The following is a 12324-nucleotide window of genomic DNA, read 5'->3' as shown; positions in this document are numbered from 1 at the left end:
CACGGTAAAATCATACATTGACCATGACATAGAAAGAGTGAGCTTGCATCTATCTTCTCTTTTCTATTCTCACTATTTCAATTGAGGTCCTAATCGCTACCTTTTTTTTTTTTTAAAGATCACTTCCTAGTTTCTCTATTTCCTAAGATATCATGTCTTCAGTTCAGTTCAGTTCAGTTCAGTCGCTCAGTCGTGTCCGACTCTTTGCGACCCTGTGAATTGCAGCATGCCAGGCCTCTCTGTCCATCACAAACTCCCGGAGTTCACTCCGACTCAAGTCCATCGAGTCAGTGATGCCATCCAGCCATCTCATCCTCTGGCGTCCCCTTCTCCTCCTACCCCCAATCCCTCCCAGCATCAGAGTCTTTCCCAATGAGTCAGTTCTTCGCATGAGGTGGCCAAAGTACTGGAGTTTCAGCTTCAGCATCATTCCCTCCAAAGAAATCCCAGGGCTGATCTCCTTCAGAATGGACTGGTTGGATCTCCTTGCAGTCCAAGGGACTCTCCAGAGTCTTCTCCAACACCACAGTTCAAAAGCATCAATTCTTCTGCGCTCAGCCTTCTTCACAGTCCAACTCTCACATCCATACATGACCACAGGAAAAACCATAGCCTTGACTAGACAGACCTTTTGTCCTTAAAACATATAACTGATAAATTTTTCTTAAATATAGTTCTGATAGCCATTTTCTTACTCAAAATGTTTCAGTGGATCTTTCTGACTTAAATATGTCCATCTGACTTGATATTTATTGGAACCTCATACTCTGAGTCCATTTTCCCTCCAGACTGTCTCACTGACTTCTACTAGGTAACAGCCAAAGCTGCCTGCTTGGTGTACTCCTTGTGTAGCACACTCCATGCTTGTTCCTGGGTTTGTCTTTGCCGCTTCTTTCTTATGAACCATCTGCATTCCCACCAAGAACATTTACTCATCCTTAAGGGTTCACAGTTAACTCTTTCGTGAAGCTTTCCCCAATTCCTGCAGATAATCATGACTCCTCACTTTTGCTAATCTCTTCATTGAGTTTTCTTTGTATTTCTCTCAAGTCCCTCAATCTGGCTTATTTTATAAAAATCTATACTTAGTGAAGAGGAAGCCTCTTGATGAAAGTGAAAGTGGAGAGTGGAAAAGTTGGCTTAAAGCTCAACATTCAGAAAAAGAAGATCATGGCATCCAGTCCTATCACTTCATGGGACATAGATGGGGAAACAGTGGAAACAGTGTCAGACTTTATTTTTGGGGGCTCTAAAATCACTGCGGATGGTGACTGCAGCCATGAAATTAAAAGACGCTTACTCCTTGGAAGGAAAGTTATGACCAACCTAGATAGCATATTCAAAAGCAGAGACATTACTTTGCCAACAAAGGTCCATCTAGTCAAGGCTATGGTTTTTCCAGTAGTCATGTATGGATGTGAGAGTTGGACTGTGAAGAAAGCTGAGAGCCGAAGAATTGATGCTTTTGAACTGTGGTGTTGGAGAAGACTCTTGAGAGTCCCTTGGACTGCAAGGAGATCCAACCAGTCCATTCTGAAGATCAGCCCTGGGATTTCTTTGGAAGGAATGATGCTAAAGCTGAAACTCCAGTACTTTGGCTACCTCATGCGAAGAGCTGACTCATTGGAAAGGACTCTGATGCTGGGAGGGATTAGGGGCAGGAGGAGAAGGGGACGCTAGAGGATGAGATGGCTGGATGGCATCACTGACTCGATGGACTTGAGTCTGAGTGAACTCCGGGAGTTTGTGATGGACAGGGAGGCCTGGCATGCTGCATTCATGGGGTCGCAAAGAGTAGGACATGACTGAGCAACTGAACTGAACTGAACTGATAATTATCCTACAATGTTTCCCGGATGGTAGGTGCCTTGGGACTGTAGCACTGTGGATTGAACACAATGGACATGTCCCAGGTATTTGAAGTGTTTCATTAAAATGCAGTAAAAAAAAGAAATTAAGCCTGAGAGGGATGAGATACATTGTCATATATATGAAGTATTAAGAAGGAGACCTGATGGGGAGGCACTGGAATTATCTAGGTAATATTTAGAGAGTTTTATCGTTATAATTTGATGTCTAAACTCTCATCACCTCCCATCTCCATAAACAGACTCACTACACACACACACACACACACACACACACACACACACACACGTACACACATACATGGATATATATGGGAACCTTTGTTCAGCAAGAAAGATAAGCAGGATTAAATTCACTAGATTAAAAAGAATCTAAAATCATTTACACACAAATAGCATTTAGTGAGTAAGAAAAAATCATTAACATTTATGTATAGCAAACAGTTACAATTCCTTCACTGTTGCAAAACTTTCTGCTGAATTTTTTTTTAAAAACATATGATTGTGTATTTGAGAAGAAAAAAATGTATTCCAGTTATACCTGGTAGAATGTGGAAAAAAAAGTAATCTGGACATACTGAAAATAAAGATGAAAAAAGTTCTGAACAGCTTCTGTTCTGTACACAGCAAAACTATGAACACTTGAACATTTAGTGACATCTGGACAGAAAGGGTAAGCCAGAAAAACAATTTGTCTTTTGTGACACATTTTTGAGATGGATCCAAGGAGCAACTTTTGGGGACAAAATAACAAATGAGTGTTTTATGTTGGACAGAGTATTTTATTCCTTCTTTTGCAGAGCTGCAACTCAGTAACTCCATCCCCTGTAATTGCTGGTGCTTAACTCTCAGAAACACTTCACTGGTTGAAAGATATGGCTCATCTGGAAGCTTCCCCTTGACAACTAACATTGCTATGGCTAGTTTTGTTGCCTTTAATGATAGTCCTAGTAAAAGTCGAGAGTCTTTGGCGTGTAATGTTAACAACCAAAAATGCCATTTCTAATATCTTCTGTAGTAAATAGTGAAAGAGCTAATGGCGCTTCCTTTAAGTTATCTCAGGTGTGTCAGTGATTCTCCTTTGCAGCTTTCGTTATTGATAAAAAAACAAAAAGAAACCAAATACTGAATTAACTATAAAAACTAAAAGTTTTTGATACATGGACCAGGTATTTAGTTGCCTAATGAAATAAAGAGAGAGTTAAGAGTAAGTGAAGATTAAATTTATAAGGTGATTTAACTTTTTTAATCACCAGCACATTAACATATATAGATCTTCCCCAGCTTACAATGGGGTTCTTGTTACATCCTGATAAATCCATTATAAGGAGAAAATATCTTAAGACAAAAATGCATTTACTATACTTAACCTGCTGAACATCACAGCTTAGTCTAGCCTACCTTAAACATACTTGGAATGCTTATTTTAGCCTGCTGCTGCTGCTGCTAAGTCGCTTCAGTCGTGTCTGACTCTGTGCGACCCCAGAGACGGCAGCCCATCAGGCTCCCCCGTCCCTGGGATTCTCCAGGCAAGAACACTGGAGTGGGTTGCCATGTCCTTCTCCAATACATGAAAATGAAAAGTGAAAGTGAAGTCGCTCAGTTGTATCTGACTCCTAGCAACCCCATGGACTGCAGCCTACCAGGCTCCTCCATCCATGGGATTCTCCAGGCAAGAGTACTGGAGTGGGGTGCCGTTGCCTTCTCCGTATTTTAGCCTAGAGTTGGGTAAAATTATCTATTACAAAGCCCATTTTTATAATAAAGTGTTATGTAATTTACTGAATACTTTACTGAATGTGATAAACTAGTTGTATGGCTATAGAATGATTATATCAGTTGTTTCACCTCACAATCACTGGCTGACTGGGAGCTGCAGCTTGCTACCCTGCCCCAGCATCACAAAAGAGAATAGTACCGTATATTGCAAGCCTGGGTAAAAGATCCAAATTCAAAATTCAAATCACTGTTTCTACTGAACATATATTGTTTTGCGCCATCATAAAATGAAAAAAATTGCAAGTCAAGGACCATCTGTTCCTATTGTTTTTAATGAATATTTATTTTCTTTTGAAATATTTATTCACTTATTTATTCATTTGGCTGTGCCAGGTCTTAGTTGCAGCACGAGGGATCTTCCTTGAGGCCTGTGGAATCTTGGTTGCGGTGTGTGGGATCTAGTTCCCTATCCAAGGATCAAATCCGGGTCCCCTGCATTTCAGGGAAGTCCCTGTGCCTGCTCTTAAACTGTGCCTCCTCATTGGTGGTCCTCTGGGTTGACTCAAGTCCTTGGATGGTGAGAGTTACTACCAAAGCCTCTGCCGGCATCTTTGCCTCTCACCTCACCCTGCTCATATCCACTGTCTACTCTGCTGCCATAAATACCTCAAAAAGGAAGTTGAGTCCTGTCAGCTTCTGAAGTCCTTCTGAAGCTTTCTCTCCCTCAGGCCACACAAGGCCCGAGAAGGTCTGACCCTGCCGTAGCTCTCACAGCTTCCGCTCCTGCGCCCTGGCACCAACCACAGTCTGCTGGGTAGTGTCTCCTTCATCTGCGATGCTCTCTGACTTTTACGTTCTCTCCCGAATGTTCTTCTCCTTCCTCCCTGCTTCCGTGCTGCTTCCTACTCAACCCTTCAGTCTATCACTTCTTCAGAGCTGCCTTCTTGCTCTCCAGCATGTATCCATAACCTCTCTTGATTCTTCCCTCATACCTCTTACCCCACCACAGCATCATGGCACACTTCTTGTCTCCCCAGATAGGCAATGAGCTCCACGAGGACCCTTTGTGATGCCTTTTTTTTTTTTTTTTTTCTTCTATCAACATTTCCTAAGACAGGACAGTTAATTGAGGAGGTGTTCATATGTTTGTTGAAGTAAGCTCCACTCTATTCTAAATTACTTAAAATTGCCTCATATATTTTACACAGTATCCCCCCTCTTCCCACTGTTCCTTTTCTAAACTACACCTCTTTTGTACCAAATCCAAAACAAATAAAATAAATTAAAAAAAAAACTTACAGGGGGAATATATTCAACGTGTTCATAAGGGGTACAAGACCACAGACAACTCAGGTTTAGGTAGCTTTTTTCATTTTCTCACACACAGCGAATATCACTGAAATCAGTAGCAGGGCTCTTCTGATCCATTCATTTCAGTTGTTACTTTCAATTAAACTGATCACAGACTACACTCCATGGAGGGGTGATCAGAAAAATGGATACTTGTGTGTCTCTGACAAAAATACTCTAACCGCTCCTGTATATGATCTCAGGTTACCCTAAGAATATTTTGGAAGATTTTTCTGTGGCTGAATGTGCAGTCACAGTCCACAGCCTGGAGAAGAAATCACATACTTGGAGACTGTGCTCCAAGAAGTATTATTGATGGTGATGAAAATGTTCTCAGAGAGAGCAATAAATCAGGGTCTATTTGACCCACCTCATGAACTGCTCCACATTAGGTTTCTACAGTAAATACTGCTCCATGTGGTCACTATCTCTTCCCATTCTTCAGGACACATATATGTACATGGCCAGTACACACACACACACACACATACACACACACACACACTGCAGCAAGATTTCAGTAGGAAATAATCCAGCCAGGAAATATGGCTATGGTGAAAACAGATTCTATTTTAATAAAAGCCCTGAAACTTTTATTTCAGGAAATGATATCAGGAAAAGCAGTTGTTGCAGTTTGAGTGAGTGAGTTTGCCATTAATTAATAAGAAAATCACTGTCGGTAGTTTGAACAATAGGCATTATTATAATTAACATTTGCCTTCTTTTTAATGAGATAAAACTATAATTCTTAACAGTGAATTATGGTTGACAGATGAAGAAGCTAACTCTTACATTCTTTAAGGAAAAGTAACTAAGGATTCCTGTTTGTTATTAATATAGGTCCTCTCTCGGTACATTCCTTCCTTTTAGGATCTAGGTTCTTTGAGATGTGAAAGTATCTATTGCTGCTGCAGAGACACTGGTTAAAATTCTGTTACCCAAGTAAGTGGTTTTGTCTAGACTGAGATATTTTGTTATTGTTAAAAAAAAAAAGTGACCCTGGCCCAAATATTGTTTTATTTGAGGCACAATCTTTTTTGGAGTGGATCTATTTCAAAAGGGTTTTTACTGGTATCAAAAAGGGTACACTTTAAGGCTGTTTGATCTTCCCTCGACCTGGCAGAACTATGAGTGGTTTTTGATGAACCAAGCACCCAGCAGATGGGGTGGGAGTGGAGAAAAATGCAGGGTCAGGGCTAGGCACAGAGATGGGCACAGGAAGCAGCCAGAGCTGATGTTGTTGGTACCTCCCATGTTTCAGGACCAGGAAATAGAGGCTTTCTCAGGCTTTCTTTCATTTTGTGTAATCCTCACCAAGAACTTGCAACAGATATTGTATTGTCCCCTTTTACATGTGAAGAATCAGAGGCTCCTGGAGATGGAGAGGTTTGTTCACACAGGCCTTGCTTGGCAGAGGCAGGGCTTAAACCAGGTACTTTGAAGCAGTGCTCTTCCTTATAGCCTACAACATGTGACATTCTCTACAGCAGACTTGGGGGGTCGCTGTACTGGGATTTCCTTCATCTCTGACACTGACTGGGTGGCACTGTGCAAGCCACTTAACCTCTCAGGATTTGTCTCCTCAGCCTTCAGCACAGATAACAATGCCCCCTCTGTGTTCCCTGTAGGAGTGTGGTGATGGCCCAACCAAATAACACACATCAGAAATCACTAGTGAAGTACAAAGCATCAAAAGAATAGAAAGTTATCATTAGACCTACAGCCCTTGGCCCACACCTAAAGAATGGGATATCAAGAAAAAACAAAGCAATTTGAGAGACACTGGTTTAGGGGTCTATAAACTTACAGTCACAATTGCAGAAAGATTTTTTTTTGCTGTGAGAGTCCATTAATTATAGATTCCATTCTTCAGTGCATGGCTTATCTTACATACAATTAATTATTCCATAAATCAAATAAGCAACTTGTTGGCAAATGACATCTGCAATCTTTAAGCTGACAGCAAAATATATGGCATACCATAAATATCACAAGCTCACTTTTATTTTCTAGACATTTTGGTGCTGGTACTGAGGAACAGATTGTTACTGTGGAAAAACACTTGTGCTTCCTGCTGATGGCAGAACATGCCTAGCCCTCTCAGCAGCTCAGAAGACAGCTCTTTAAGTTCTGACCTCAGGCCACCAGGCCCAAAGGACAAGTTAAAACAGAAGTGGAATAACTGAGACTTCAGTGAAATGATTTTGTCAGGACCAGCTAACACTTTGTTCTGAGAGCCATGGCCTCTGAATACTACTGTACTGATTCTATGTGATCCTGATTCCTCCTTCTGTTAAAAGCACCTGGAATAGTGCCTGGTACATAGTAGGTACGCAACAGCAGTTGGCCTCAGTTTCTAATCATAAGCCATCTGCCTTCAGCTTCCTCAGTGCTGGTGACTGATTGCTTCTCCCTTTTCTACCGCACTTGACCTTCAGGGCACTGAACCACATGAAGACCCTGCTCCATCTATATTGAGCCTTAGCCAAGGGTCCTGGTTGTCTCCTAGGTTTCCACCTGTTCCTGGCTGTCTGACTCTCTCTACCCTCTCCTGGAAGCACTTTATTCAGGGTGATACTTTGGGTAAAGCAATTGTGGTTGGTTGGGCTTGATGGAATACAGTCACTCTGGATGGCTTAGTCTCATGTATTTTAACATCACTCATAAGATATTAATATCTTTGTCCACTTCTTAACAAGGTCAGAACTTCTTAATAGGGAAACTTGCAATGGAATCTATTCTTGACCTAGAGAAGTATAAATAATTTTCAGTTATTGAATCTGGCAACTTATCCATGTATTGGTAAATTATAAAATATCTCTTCCAGTATTTACCATTCTATTATCCTTTGGTTCTTTTCTCTGTATACATTAGTATATCAGTTAAAATGGAAACGTTAATGTATTTGAAACTTTCATTTTTTCTCTAGAAACTATAAACTGCTGTGTGTGGTAATACAGAATATCATTGCAATCTATCATGACTTGTATCTCATAGATTCTAACATGTATCTTTTTACATGTTACCATCTCTGAAATTGGCTGCATCTTACAACTGAAGGAATCATAGTAATGGATAGTATTTTTTCTTTTATAGGAAGGTGATATATCATGCAACCAATGGTACTTTAGAACTGATGAAAAGTAATTTAAGTCTAGTCATAGCTAAAGTTTTAAATTCATATTTGGTAGATATTGTGTGATATCTGGTTCAGGCTCATTCTATCTTTTTTGCTGTGTTTTTCTGTACTACATAAGCTACAATACTTAAAAATTTCCCAGACTTCAATATTGCTGGAGTTCTGGCTGAAAACTTGTTCAGTTGCTAAGTCATGTCTGACTTTTTGCAACCCCATGGACTGCAGCACTCCAAACTTCCCTGTCCTTCACTATCTCCCAAAATTTGTTCAAACTCATTTCCATTGAGTCAGTGATGCCATCCAACCATCTCATCCTCTGTCTCCCCTTTCTCTTCTTGCCCTCAATCTTTCCCAGCATAAACTCTTTTCCATCAAGTCAGTTTTTCGCATCAGATAGCCAAAGTATTGGGGTTTCAGCTTCAGCATCAGTCCTTCCAATGAATATTCAGGGTTGATTTCCTTTGGGATTGACCTGTTCAATCTTCTTGCAGTCCACAGGACTCTCAAGAGTCTTCTCCAGCACCACAGTTTGAAAACATCAATTTTTGTTAAATAGATGAGCACACAAAACTTGGAAGGTGAAAATGAGACAAAGGGTGTCTTCATGTTCCCTTTGAGTGTGTGTTTCTGGCAAACAGGGTCTTGAAGACAACATGTTCCTTTGCAGGAGCATTCCAATGGCTCTTTCTCAGCTTTCTGGGACCGAGAGGCACCTGTGGAAGTGGCAGGAGGAGCTTTATAGAGCTGATTCCAGCTTCCTCATCTCTGGATCACTACTCTGTGGTGTGCTCTCTGGCTCAGCGTTTCTAAGTGGGATCAGAATTCCTGGTAGGTGAGTTGTGTGGTATTCTGGGAGCAATTTCTGGAGAATTTCTAATCCTTACAACAATTTATTATGAACATCTAATTCTCTATATTGTATAACTGCTTGCTTAAAATACTTGTGTGTTTTGGTTTCCTCTACCGTGGTGACTGATAGTTACAACAGATTATTAAATACACTGTAAAACAAATCAAGGTATCAAAGGGATGAGGACTTTTACCTATTTTCTTTACATTCATTCTAGCTATTTTTTAGACCTACTGTAGAATCATCAGGGTTTGTCATGATGGTTGAAGTAAACAATATAATGCAAATGATTTCCTTTAGAGAAACCAAAGCACTTAGTATTTTCATAACCTCATTATATATCTACAGAAGAAACATTATTGTTTCAGTAACATCCTCAGTTTCTTTATTTAAGGCTGAGATGCATAAGCAAACAAGTGGGTGGACATATAAATAGTTTATCATTAAATTATGGGAAAAAAGAAGCATGAAATCACATTAATCTCCTCACTTGTCATTAAGAGGAAATAGAGTTTAAAGAAAAAAGAAAAAACACCCTCCAATATAGGATATCAACATGAACTGTCAGTCTGACCTTAAGTAACTCATTTATTTCATTTTGACGCCGAAGTTTTTTTCTATAAAATGTGGCGAATATGACCTGTCACTCACTTTGGTTTCGAGGATATTGTCAAGAAGAATATTAGATAATTCCTTTGCATATAGTTGGGAAAAATCTTGTAAGTGTTGGGTATTATTAAACTTGGATTATGTACTGTTAGTATTATTTTTATTTCTAAGGCTTCATAAAGCATCATCAAAAATTGAAATTAAACATATATAGGTGATTGATCTTATTAAATAGAGCACAATTCTTTCAGAATTACAGTTTCAGTCTACACAGGAAAGAGTTCTGACCATATACGCAATAATAAAATATATTCCAAGGTTAAACCAGAACTTCTCTGAAACCCATTAGGGATCAGTTCAAAGCTAAAAATAATTTACTAATAAATGTTCCTCACTTTAAGTTTCATTCTCTGAATTTATTAAAAGGTACATCTTAAAGACCAGTAATTTTCAGGTTGACTGTCACAGTTTTATCTAAGTTTTTTTTTTAATTTAAATGTATTTATTTTAATTGGATGATAATTAGTTTACAATATTGTATTGGTTTTGCATCAGTCAGTCAATTCAGTCGCTCATGTCCGACTCTTTGCGACCCCATGAATAGCAGTACGCCAGGCCTCCCTGTCCATCACCAACTCCTGGAGTTCATTCAGACTCAATTCCATCAAGTCAGTGATGCCATCCAGCCATCTCATCCTCTGGCGTCCCCTTCTCCTCCTGCCCCCAATCCCTCCCAGCATCAGAGTCTTTTCCAATGAGTCAGTTCTTCGCATGAGGTGGTCAAAGTCCTGGAGTTTCAGCTTTAGCATCATTCCCTCCAAAGAAATCCCAGGGCTGATCTCCTTCAGAATGGACTGGTTGGATCTCCTTGCAGTCCAAGGGACTCTCAAGAGTCTTCTCCAATACCACAGTTCAAAAGCATCAATTCTTCTGCGCTCAGCTTTCTTCACAGTCCAACTCTCTCATCCATACATGACCACTGGAAAAACCATAGCCTTGACTAGACGGACTTTTGTTGGCAAAGTAATATCTCTGCTTTTCAATATGCTATCTAGGTTGGTCATGACTTTTCTTCCAAGGAGTAAGCGTCTTTTAATTTCATGGCTGCAGTCACCATCTGCAGTGATTTTGGAGCCCCAAAAAAGAAAGTCTGACACTGTTTCCACTGTTTTCCCATCTATTTCCATTGAAGTGATGGGGCCAGATGCCATGATCTTCGTTTTCTGAATGTTGAGTTTTAAGTCAACTTTTTCACTCTCCTCTTTCACCTTTATCAAGAGGCTTTTTAGTTCCTCTTCACTTTCTGCCGTAAGGGTGGTGACATCTGCATATCTGAGGTTATTGATATTTCTCCCGGCAGTCTTGATGCCATACATCAACATGAATCTGCCATGGGTGTACACGTGCTCCCCATCCTGAACCCCCCTCCCACCTCCCTCCCTGTACCATCCCTCTGGGTCTTCCTAGTGCACCAGCCCCGAGCATCCTGTATCCTGCAATTGAACCTACCTTTTTTAGTTTGTAGATTTGTGATGCTTAAGCTGCTGCTGCTGCTAAGTCGCTTGAGTCATGTCCGACTCTGTGCAACCCCATAGACAGCAGCCCACCAGGCTCCCCTGTCCCTGGGATCCTCCAGGCAAGAACACTGGAGTGGGTTGCCATTTCCTTCTCCAATGCATGTAAGTGAAAATTGAAAGTGAAGTCACGCAGTTGTGTCCGACTCTTTGTGATGCTTAAACCACATACCAATATGCTTCTTGAAAACTTTCCTTTAGGAAAGTGTATCAATAATATTGAACAAAGGGAGAAAAGTCAGCCACATATCTTTGCCTTAAAATTTTATTTTCATTTCTATTGTCTATTATAAAATTAAATTGGTGCCTTTGGTTGGTTATCTGCTGTGTTATATTCATTCAGGGCTCATCCAGGGCTAGATAGCCAAGGAGTCAATTTAAATATTAGGAGAAAAGTAATTTAAACTTTTTTTAGTTTTTAATTAGAGGATAATTGTTTTACAGTGTTATGCTGGTTTTATAGTACAACAACATGAATCAGTCACAATTATAAATAGTGTTTGACTGTTTCTCTATTTCCCGTGTGAGAATAAATGTATTTCTTTTAATCTGAAGTTATGGAAGAGACATATTACTTGAGTTATATATATATATATACACACATACATGTATATTTAAAGGTCAAGAATAGAAACCTCAAGAAGGTTACATTTCTATTGCAAATTCTTGCAAAGTAGTTTAATGTGACAGTTAGATACACAAACTGTGCAAATGCCTGCCTGAGCTCAAATTCTGCCACATCCAAAGGTATTAATTAGTTGGATGACCTCTGATGAATTACATAACTTTGCTGCATTTCTCAACTTGTAAAAAGAGAAAATAATCATCTATTTTTTAGAGTCCTCATTGGCATTAATTGAATTAATTCATTTTAAAAGTCTTGAAACAAAGCCTGCTTCCTGCAGGTGCTCAATAAATTATTATTTCCTTTAGTGGAGTCACTTTTTACAGTATATAATACTGTGTTACTTCCTTGTCTACATGGCTACATATTTAGAAACTAGACTTCTCACATAATCAAGGTCAAATGAAAATGATTTCTTCTATATCAAGCATAAAAGATTATATTAAATAATAAAAATCAAGGCACTATGAAATAATCACTAATAAGCTCAAGGATTGGACTTGCCCTTAATGTTGCTACAAATATGTGCCTATGATTTTCTGTGCAGTCAGCATACATGAAAAGTTCAGTTGTGTTTGACTCTTTGTGAC

This window comes from Bos mutus, chromosome 1, assembly GCF_027580195.1.
Source record: "Bos mutus isolate GX-2022 chromosome 1, NWIPB_WYAK_1.1, whole genome shotgun sequence".
Taxonomy (NCBI): Eukaryota; Metazoa; Chordata; class Mammalia; order Artiodactyla; family Bovidae; genus Bos; species Bos mutus.
This window is presented reverse-complemented; position numbering follows the sequence as displayed.